The following is a 12,120-nucleotide window of genomic DNA, read 5'->3' on the forward strand; positions in this document are numbered from 1 at the left end:
AGCTCACCCACAGAGAGACAGCACATATTCCTCAAACGGCATAGCATGGAAACAAGAACCACAAACTCACCCAACGAGACATAAACACATGCTGCAAATGACGTAGCATGAAAATAAGAACCATAAAAGGCAGCACACGCATTGCAAATGGTGCAGCATGAAAACAAGGACAGCAAGCTCACCCGCAGAGAGACTACACATGTGCTACAGATGGCGTTGCATGGAAACAAGGACCACAAGCTCAGCCGCAGAGAGACAGCGCACGCGCTGCAGATGGAGTATCAAGGAAACAAGAACCGCTAGCTCACCTGCAGAGAGACAGCGCTCACACTGCAGATGGCGTAGCATGGAAAGAAGGACTGCAATCTCACCCGCAGGGACACAGCGCACACGCTGCACATGGCGAAGCAAGGCAACAAGGACCGCAAGCTTACCCTCTGAGAGACAGCGCACACACTGCAGATGGCGTATCATGGAAACTAGGACCGCAAGTTCACCAGCAGAGAGACAGCGCACACACTGCAGATGGCGCATCATGGAAACTAGGACCGCAAGTTCACCAGCAGAGGGACAGCGCACGCACTGCAGATGGCGTAGCATGGAAACAAGGACCTCAAGCTCACCCGCAGAGGGACAGCGCACGCGCTGCATATGGCGTAGCATGGAAACATGGATGGTAAGCTCACCCGCAGGGACACAGCGCATGCGCTGCACATGGCGTAGCAAGGAAATAAGAACTGCAAGGTCACCCGCAGAAAGGCACTGCAAGTGTTGCACATGACATAGCAAGGAAACTAGGACCACAAGCTCACCTGCAGAGAGACATCGCACGTGCTGCAGATGGCAAAGCGTGGAACAAGGAGGGCACGCTCCTCCTCAGAGAGTCAGAGCATGCTCTGCAGATGGCCTATCATGGAAACAAGGACTGCAAGCTTACCAGCAGAGTCAGCGTGCGTGCTGCAGTTTGTGTAGCATGAAAACAAGGACCGCAAGCTCACCCGCAGAGCGACAGCGCACACACTGCAGCTGCCGTATCATGGAAATAAGGACTGCAAGCCCACCAACAGAGAGACCGCACGCACTGCAGATGGCGTAGAATAGATACAAGGACTACAAGCTCCCCCGCAGAGAGATAGCGCATACACTGCAGATGGCAGAGCATGGAAAGGAAGAGGGCACGCTTACCCACATAGAGACAGCACACGTGCTGCAAATGGCGTAGCATGGAAACAAGAACCACAAGCTCACCCGATGAGACGTAAAACACGTGCTGCAAATGACGTAGCATGAAAATAAGAACCACAAAAGGCAGCATTGCAGATGGTGCAGCATGAAAACAAGGACAGAAAGCTCACCCGCAGAGAGACAACACACACGCTACAGATGGGGTTGCATGGAAAAGAGTACTGCAAGCTCACCTGCAGAGCGACAGCAAATGTGCTGCAGATGGTGTAGCATGGCAACAAGGCCCACAAGCTCACCCACAGAGAGAAAGAACACATGCTGTAGATGCCATAGCATGGAAACAAGGGCATAAAGCTCTCCCGCAGAGAGACAGTGCATGCACTGCACATGACGTAGCAAGGAAACAAGGGCAGCAAGCTCTCCCGCAGAGAGACAGTGCATGCACTGCACATGACGTAGCAAGGAAACAAGGGCAGCAAGCTCTCCCGCAGAGAGACAGTGCATGCACTGCACATGACGTAGCAAGGAAACAAGGGCAGCAAGCTCTCCCGCAGAGAGACAGTGCATGCACTGCACATGACGTAGCAAGGAAACAAGGGCAGCAAGCTCTCCCGCAGAGAGACAGTGCATGCACTGCACATGACGTAGCAAGGAAACAAGGGCAGCAAGCTCTCCCGCAGAGAGACAGTGCATGCACTGCACATGACGTAGCAAGGAAACAAGGGCAGCAAGCTCTCCCGCAGAGAGACAGTGCATGCACTGCACATGACGTAGCAAGGAAACAAGGGCAGCAAGCTCTCCCGCAGAGAGACAGTGCATGCACTGCACATGATGTAGCAAGGAAACAAGGGCAGCACGCTCTCCCGCAGAGAGACAGTGCATGCACTGTACATGACGTAGCAAGGAAACAAGGGCAGCAAGGAAACAAGGGCAGCAAGCTCTCCCGCAGAGAGACAGTGCATGCACTACACATGACGTAGCAAGGAAACAAGGGCAGCAAGGAAACAAGGGCAGCAAGCTCTCCCGCAGAGAGACAGTGCATGCACTGCACATGACGTAGCAAGGAAACAAGGCCCGCAAGCTCGTCCATAGAGAGAGAGCGCAGGCACTGCAAATGGCGTAGCATGGAAACAAGGACCACAAGCTCACTCACAGTGACAGTGCACGTCCTGCAAATGGCATAGGAAGGAAACAAAGAGGGCAAGCTCACCCGCAGAGAGACAGCGCACGCGCTGCAGATGGCATAGCATGGAAACAAGGATTGCGAGCTCACCTGCAGGGAGAAAGCAAACGTGTGTAGGAAAGTGCCACTTTTTGACATGGTCACTGTAGGAATGTGGAATCTGACTATATGGTTACCCCCACTTTTTTCCTGGTGTTTTGCTGGTTTATGACTTAGTTGGACTGGGATCCTGCTATTCAGGGCCCCAGTCTATCTGCTTTCTCTGTAAAATGGTTTCCATGTACAATAGGTACATATCTAATTGGATTCTGGAGTGCCTTATAAGCCCCAAGTATATGGTATACTATGTACCTAGGGCATAGGTACCCCAGAGGCCTACCAGGGGCTGCAGCATGTATTATGCCACCCCTGGGAAGCACTACAAAATTACACCACAGGTCTGCTACTGCAGCCTGGGTAAGGGTGTGCTTGCACCCCTTCCTGTGGTATAGGCTACATATATCACTACCCTATACAGACACATATAAACCTATAAACCACTCCTATGGCAGGCCTTGACAATCCTGAAGGCAGAGTGCTTGGTTTTATGTGAGAGGGTGCCCAAGCATGAGCTGAGCCCCTCTGCAGCATTCAGAAATACTTCCTTATGGCTGTTCTGTGATACAGCCATACCATATACTCTAAAGTGCATTATAACCTCGCGGTAAATACTAACTTTGGGATGGCTGCATCAAAACATGTCGTGTTTGGTGTCAAACACTTTTGAATACTACCCCCCCGCCCCGTCAATTCTGGCGGCGGGGGTAGCATTCCACCCTTCTAGAGGGAGAGACATGTTCACACTGGCTAAACCCGGTAGGACTTTTCTGAGCCCTGACATCACAAAATGGATGCCTCTGCCACAGACACAGGTCTGGCCTCCTGCTGCTGACCGAAACTCCAGCAGAGTAGGCCTGAACAATAGGTTTCCTGTCGAAGGGAGGTGTGACCACCTCCCCAGAAAGGCTGATGTGTATTGGGGCTGGGCGGGAGCACTCTCTGGTGCTTTGAAGTCCTGCACTGGAGGCACACTTGGTGTCCCGGTGCATACTCCAGTTCAAACCGGTTGCAGGGGCTACCTGCCCCTGCTCTGGCACGAAACTGGACAAAGGAAATGGGTGTAACCACCCCTCTTTCCTACCCTACCCATAGGTGGGGCCTTAGAGTTAGTCCATCCCCTAAACTCACTATAAGTATAGGAATCCAGTCCCTAGGACTTTAGATTACCCTGGATAAAACTCTGCAAAGTACATCGTGGACCTTCGATGCTCTATCCTGACTACAAGACTGAAGAGATTTCCCTTAGGTTCAAGGAGTGACTCCTCTGCTTGGCAGGCACCAAAGAAGCAACTGACCGGTCTGCAATTCTGAAGCTCCCGCCAGACGCTGAAGACTCTGCATCCCAGATGTGGATTTCCAGACTTCCCCGAGGCTACCCTGAGTCCCCAGCAAAGCTGAGGCTTGTGGCTATCGTGGGTGATGTGGATCAGTGACCCCTGGACACCGTGAACTTTTGCAGCAACACTATCTTCCTGGTCCTCCTCGAAGTTGTGCTCCTAATAGCCCCAGCATTGAGAACCTCCTGCACCAAAGATTGTTGGCCTCCACTCCACGAGTGACCTGTGGGCCAGCTTCAAGTGCGACCGCTTAAGGCTCCTTCGCGATCACTAGCCCGTTGGCTAGCAAGTCCCCACGAAGGCAACTCCTTTTCTGCTTGGGCTTTCCTTGTTGCTCCAGAAGTGCCCTTACTTACCCTTGCTCGGTGAGTCCATCAGACCTTGCTGGTCTGCACCGCAGTCCTTTCTCTGAATTCCAGTGACTTGCCGTTACCAAGGCTTGTTGGGTCCATTCTGGTCGCCCACACGGCAGCACTCGATAAACTTCGTGGGACAGCTCTAATCTGGCTCGTGGACTTCATCGATGCCTCCTAGACCTCATGGCTGAAGAATCAAGACACCAATCAACTCACCTGAAGCACCCGACATCTGTGGGCATTGGTCCATCCTGCCCTAGGTCACTGGCAAGTGACCCAGACTCTGTCCCCTCTGCTTTCAGGTTCCTTACATCACAGATCCAGGCTTGGGTCTCTCTGGACACTTCTCCTCTTCACAGCAGCAGCAGTTCTTTGCAGGCTTCCATTGAAATCGACGAAGCGACCCGACACCAAAATACACCTATGCACCCGGCTTCCCTGGGTGAGGTAACTTGAGTACTCCGGTGCTCACGTGGGTGCTAGCCCTAGAACTACCTAAGTCCAAAAGGGTTTGGTCCTGACTCGATTAGAAGTGTCCCTAATCTTTAAAATTCCAACTGCGACATTCCCCATAGAAGATAATAGGAACCCGCGGTTGTGTTTACACACTGCATACAGTCCCTGTGGGTCCCCTGTGTCACTACCTTGGGTGGTTCCTTGGGGTCCCAGCGATTCTAGAGGCAATAGGCCTAGTGCCTATTCCTGTCATGGTTCTTATACCACTTTTTTGGTATATGGTTTGGGACGCCCCTAGGGCCCAAACTTGTCTTTGTGCTTTTACTGATGCTTGCTCAATTGTAAACTAAGTACTTCGAACTCCAGTCTCATAAATAGACTAGAGGAGTGAGTTTTATCTTAAATACATATATTTTGAATATATAGCTGGTGTGGTTGTCTTTTCATTTGGTCATTCAAGAGATTATAGACTGGTAAACCAAGCTGCTTTACATTCCTTCAAGACTTAACCTAAAGGCTGCTCCCCATAGCTACCGCTAGGATAGCTTTCAATAAAGGTTGTCTTTAACCTATCACCAGAAGGGGTTGTTTGTACTGATACAAGGTGCCCACTAGAACTAGTGGACAGCATATATCAGGCCACCTTCTCACAGTCACCCCCACTTTTTGCTCACTGGCACTGATGTTGTTTGGTAGTGCACTGGTTCCCTGCTAATCAGGCCGCAGTGCCAGTACTCCGCCATAAAAACAAGAGAATGTTTAATTGTAACCCAATTCGCAAGGACTTTAGCATCCTTGTAAGCCCTTGGTATATGGTACCCCTGGTGCACATGTCATGGGTATATAAGAGGGTCCCTAAGGGCTGGAGCATGCATTATACCACCCAAAGGAACCCACGTTCAAACTGCAAGCAGACCGTCATTGCAGTCAGAGTGAAATCGTACGCGCAATTCCGAAAACATGGCATTGCCTACTCCCTGTGTGCAAGGCCCAAGTACACTGCATGTACTATATGCGAGTCATCAACAGTGAGGGCACATCTGTAAGAGCGGATATGCCAGTGAAGTCTAGTTCTATTGCTGGACAATGCAAATGATCAGGAAGCCACATGAAAGATATGTACGGGGTACCGGTCATTACGTGTTACCCAGCCACTTATTAGCTCCACTGAAAATACTGATGTCAAACATCTTGTCTTGATAAATCCGTACTGATGCCAGTTTTGGATTTATGAAGACATGCGCTCAAAGGGCACCTTAGGTAGTCCCGCTGTATCCCTACTAGTCACTTAGGGGCAGATGTACTACCCTTTTTTGCAGCCGCAAACGGGAGATCCTCCCGTTTGTGGCCGCAAAAAAAGGGTAATAGCATGTACAAATGCTATTTTGCGAGTCACTGACTCGCAAAATAGCATTTGCGGCTCACGCTATTAGGAAGGGGCGTCCCTTCCTATTAGCGAGTCAACATGCCATATACTAATGTTTTGCGGCCGCAAATCACTCGCAGTTTACCACCTACTTCAATGGGGTCCCCAGCATGAGGGAAAATATGTTTTAGGAGCAGGCAGTGGCCCCAGAGACCACTGCCTGCCCTTAAAAATATGAAACTGAAAAGTTTTAGTTTTCTTTTTTAAATGCACCCCGTTTTCCTTTAAGGAAAACGGGCTGCAATAAAAAAAAAGCTGCTTTATTAAAAAGCAGTCCCAGACATGGTGGTCTGCTGAGCCCAGCAAGCCACCATCCCTGGGAGGGCCTGCCATTCCCAAAGGGTCACAAATTGCAAGTGGCTTGTTAATATTCATGAGCCTTGCATTTTACGACCCCATTGGGAATCGCAGAACAGTGTAAACACACTGTTGTACATTTCATTTAGCACCTCGCAATTTTCAACTCGCAATGTGTCGCAAATTGCAAAGCGCTAAATTTAAGGGTTGTACATCTGGCCCCTAATGTGTTGGCTGACAGGTATCGTCCAGCCTGAAACCACAGACACGTTTCTGACCCCTGTATGTGAGAGCTCGTAGTAGGAAAATAGTATCTGCTTCTTATGTTTCCTCCCACTTTTTGCTGATGTCACACTGTTTTTCACCTAGTCTGACTGGGATCCTGCTATCCAGGACCCCAGTCTATCTGCTTTCTCCCTTATATTGCAATGCATGTCCTTTAGGTACAGTTCAGATTGGATACTGGGGTACCCTCATCAGTCCCTAGTATATAGTACACCATGTACTCAGGGCATAGGTACCCCAGAGGCCTCCCATGGGCTGCAGCATGTATTAAGCCACCCCTGAGAGGCCATTCAAATTGACACAACCAGCCTGCTACAGCAGACTGTGTAAGCTGGTGCTTACACCACTTACTTAAGATATATGTTAACTACATCTATCTAAATCACTACACTTAAATACCTATAACTCACCCCTGTGGCAGGCCTTAACAATCCTGAAAGCAGGGTGCTGGGTTTTACGTGAAAGGGTGCCCCTGCATGAGCAGAGCCCCTCTGCAGCCTTCGGAGACCATTCTCCGGGGTTGTCTGTGATGCAGCCAGGCATACATGTTTAAGCGCATTATAACCTCAAGGTAAATGCTATCTTTAAATTGGCTGCTTAGAGACATGTCGTGTTTGGTGGCAAACACCTTTAGAATCATACCTCCACACCAGTAACTGGTGTGGGAGGTATAATTGCACCCTTCCAAAGGGACATATGTGGGTCAGCAGTCTACCTGCTATTAGCTTTCTCGACCTAGGCAGCACAAAATGGACGCTGCAAGCCACAGACACGATTCTGCTCTCCTGCTGCTGAGCCGAGCTCGAGCAGAGAAAGGCATGACAATAGGCATGCTGTCACAGGGAAGAGTGACCCCCTCCCAGACAGGGTTTAGTGTAGTGGGGCTGGGTGGGTGCACTCTGACAGTGCCAGAAAGTCTGCACTGGGGGCACATTTGGTGTTCCTGTGCATAGTCCAGCTCAAACCAGTTCTGGGAGCCATTGGCTCCTGCTCTGGCGCAAAACTGGACAAAGGACATGGGTGTAGCCACACCTCTGTCCTGCCCCTCCCCTAGGAGAGTCCCCAAAATCTTTCCAACTCATTCACATGGCTATAAAGTGGGTAACCTGGCTACAGGACTTTAGATTTTACCTGGACAAGATTCTGCTAAGAAGAAACCAAGTACTTTGACTGCCTGCACGACGCTGGACAACTGAAGAATCTCCCTTTGAGTAAAGGAGTTACTCCCCTTCAAAAGCAGGCACCTAAACGCATCTGACCGGTTTGCATCTCCCGAGCTCTTGTGGACTCCGAAGATTTCTGCAACACAGGAGGTGGGTTCCTGAGGTCTCTGAGGTTGATCTGCTCTCCCAGCAATTCTGAGACCAGTATCCCTTGTGGGGACCGCATAACCCGAACCCCTGTGCATCGTGTACATTTGCAGTTGCATATGCTTAGCGATGATTCCCAAGTTTGTGCATTGGACTCCTTGTAGTCCTGACCCCGAGCAGTATCTGCACTGAAGATTTCCAGCCTCCACTCCTTGAGTGTCCTGTGGGCTGATACTTTGCAAACTTGCTTGAGGTCTCCTTGCAATCCCTGAGGGTCCTGGCGAGGGTCAGCTTGTTTGTTCTTGGGCTTACCTGGTTTCTCCAGACATGCCCTGACTCTCCAGTGCTTGGAGTGTCCCCTGGACCTTGCTGGTCCACACCGTACCCTGTTTCCTCTGACCACGTGGGTTGCAGTTGCCAAGGATGTTGGTGCTCCAGACGGACATCGACCCCTCAGCACTCGACATCCTTTGTAGGACAGCTCACCTCCAGATCCTGGTCATCCTCAAAGTCTCCTGGTCCCCGTGGCTGCAGAGTCAAGCAATCCTTCTTCACTCTGGAAGCATCCGACATCGGTGGGCATACGACTACCGAGCCCCTGGTCACCTGAAGTCACCCAGACTCTGTCCCCTCTGTTTTCAGGTTCTTCTCACCTCGAATTATATTCTACTGGACACTCTCCGCCCTCCTGGCAGCAGTATTTCTTTGCAACTTACCATTGAAAACAACAAAGGTTTCAGACACCACTTGACCCCTATGCACCCGGCTCCTCTGGATAGGTAACACGGGAACTTTGGTACTCACTGGTGGGTTGGCCTTAGAACCTCCTACGTTCCAAAGGGTTTTCTCGAAGTCCTCTTAGAAGTGTCCTTAACTTGTAACTTTTCAACCGCGACTTTCCCATAGAGTTGTAGGGAGCACGTGTCTGTGTTTCCTCACTGCACCCGTCCCCCGTGGGCTCCCTGTGTCACTCCTCTGAGTGGTTCCTTGGGGTCCCAGCAATTCTACGTGCTCTAGGCACTGTGTCTAGTCAAGTTGTTAATGTTATATCATTTTTTTAGTATATGGTTTGATCCCCCCCATAGCCCGCTGTATATTGTGCTATTTACGAATGTTCTATTGATTCAGTATTGTGTGCTTTGTACCCTAGTCTCGCATAGAGAATAGTAGAGAGTGTTATATTAATAAAAACATATTTCTATATAACTACTGTGTGGTTCTCCTTTCATTTAGTCATTTAGGAGGTGATATTCTGGTAAAGAATCTGCTTTACATTCCTTCAAGATTAACCCTGAAGGCTGCTCTCCACAGCTACCACGAGGATAGCTTTCTAAAGGTTTTCTTTGACCTCATACGTCATAAGGGTGGTGTGGACTGGTACAGGGTGCCCACTTTAATTAGTGGACAGCATATACCAGGCCACCTTCTCAAATTGGTGTGCAGTGGTTGGGATTCAAGCTTGCTATTGTTTTACCAGATAAATCTAATTGAATGATTAACTGAAAACCACTAACGTTTTAGGTACATACATCAAGATTAGAATAAAGTAAGTTCTACTGAACTTGGAGTTGGGTAAGCCAAGGGCCTAGCACAACCATTCTCCAACTCAAGAGAGTTTAGTCTTTACTAGGTTAGGTAGGTACCTACACCACATAACACTAGTATGTCTTCTAGAGGGGAAGCAAGGCTCTCGGCCAACTAGATACAATGGCATCTCATTTCCAGTATTGAGAGCCATGTGTGCATCTAGGAAGTTGAGGACAGGGAGAACAGCAAACACCTAACGTCTCAATGAGATTTTGCTCTCAGATGACCTTAGGAAGACCCCAGGGTCTGATGAGGTAGATAGAGTGGGTGGGTCAGGGAATGAGGGAAGGGCAGGAAGTGAAACCTTTTTTGACCTGGTCTCAAACCCTGACCAGGAGAATCAAGATGATTCTAACCTGGACAATCAAGATCTTCCTTCAGGTGGGGGAGAAGGCCCCAGTGGCCCTCTCTTTACTCCACCAGGAAGAGTACACAGTTTACCTAGGAGATCCAGAACTCCCCCTGAGGAGTCTAATCACTCAGGAACTTCTGTAGAGACTTCCATATCTAAGAAGAGGGAATCCTCTTATGATAAGAAGTGCCAATTTCTGGAGCTTGAGAGAGTCAAGCTCAGGCTCAAGAAAGAGCAATTGGCCATAGACAGGGAATCCCTGGAGCTTGTGGAAATATGGATTTTTCTGATCAGTTATGTCCCCTATCTTGGACCCCAACGGTTCCATGTATAAATCACAAGTACATGTATGTTCCCTCCAGTTCCAGTTATGAAGACGCAAATACATGTGCGTCCACCGTTAACATGTCCTCTTTCAGATCCGCCATGAATGGGCCGGATATTCCATTCCTAAGTACGAAAGGCCACCGGCTTTATATGGTTCACTTATGCCATTTTACAGTCCAGGCAAGTAGGCCCTGATTCTGCCATCAAGCTTTCCCTGCCTTCTGCCTCTGAGAGCTCGAGTCTGAGCCTGCATCTGTATCCATGAACTTTGTCCTCATTCTCTGCGCGGCTCACGATGCCTGACATCAGCTTGCTGCCTGCCAAAAAAACTGTATTTCACCTTCGAAATTATCTGCTCCGCTCCCTGCCCAATGCATTCCTGTCTAGTAGTTTAAGTAAACATTCTTCCAGCTACCGAGCAAAGGCCCGGCTTCTCTGTCTTTATGCAAGTAATTCATAGCCCTATTATTATGGAAGACTTTCGCCCTCGCATCTAGTGTAGACACTTAGACGCTTGTACACGCACTAACAGTCAGTATAGTCAGTATAGAATAAGATTCTACTCTAAGAGACCTCTCTTTTGGATAACATAGTTCTTTAAACATAGGATGTTAGATATGATTTGGGATAAGGTTGACTTGACCCTCCAGACATCTGTCGCCACATGTAGAGCTAAATGTCAAGTCCCCTTCACCCCCTAGTCGCACGTCAATCATACGTCATGCTGCTGCGCGCGCATTTCTGCCAAGTATTTCTGCTTCCATTGCGAAATTCCTTCATGGAACCACCCTATTATGACATCACACCTGATGACGTTCTTTAGTCACACCCAGTTACGCCCACTTTTGCTACGCATGTATGTTTTATCTACACTATCAATTGTTACGCCTCTTGCATTTGCTTCAATGTAATGCCTATTGTATAAAAGTGATTACTTATCAATAAAGTATGTACTTCACTTCCTGAACCTCCGTGGTGATGGAACTTGGAGTCAACGATTCGAATCGTCCATTGGAATAAAGCCCATTCCGAACCTCTAATACCACGGATTCTGCCTCTTATTTATTGAGCTATTTTTATTATGTTTCCGTATCAAATTAAGTCCCGGTAATTAAATTATTTACCACATGAATGGCGCCCGAACAGGGACACTTTCTCATCTCACGCGCCGGCGGTGCGTTGCAGGCCTGGTCTCCTGCCACAGCTGGACGGACAACAACGCGTACCAGCAGGATTTCCTGTATCTCCCTCCGGTCAAGCGGGGGCGACTGAGGCTGCGATCAACACCCAGACGAGGCGGTGAGAAGTGCGAAGTATCCCGACCAGAGCCTAGCTGAGAGAGCAAGATCCGAGGTATACAGAGGCCCACCAGGTTTCCGAAGCTCAGAAGTGTCCGAAGTTGTCGAGTCGAGTCCAGTCCGGTCCAGTTCAGTTCAGTTCCGTTCCGAGGCCTTCCGTTCCGAGCTACCCGGTGAGTACCATTACTGGGGAGGCGTTCTGGCGTGCACATAAGTTGTGCCGGTCCAGACGGGTTTGGGTACACAAATCCGGTCTGCACTGTTTTAGCAGTGTATCTGTACTGTTTAGCAGTATATCTAGTATATCAAGTATATAAAATCAGAATAATTCAGTTAAAATGCCGAGGATTATGTCTTGTGATAAAGTTTTCTTAGATCGTCATCATCATTGTTGCTCATTTAAACGTTAAATGTTAAATGTGTTAATACGTCCTGTCGACATTTAGAGCTTCCCGCCATTCCTATTTTATATGTGGTCAGACCGCATATATACGCCTACCTCTAGATTGGGATGGTACCTGTTATATAGCATTCCTTTTGCCACCTGTTTTCCTAGCTCCTCCCGATTATCACAGAAATACTCAGTTAGTACACAATAGAGAAAGGAGAGATCTCCCAATAG

The sequence above is a fragment of the Triturus cristatus genome, chromosome 7 (genome assembly GCF_964204655.1).
Source record: "Triturus cristatus chromosome 7, aTriCri1.1, whole genome shotgun sequence".
NCBI lineage: Eukaryota > Metazoa > Chordata > Amphibia > Caudata > Salamandridae > Triturus > Triturus cristatus.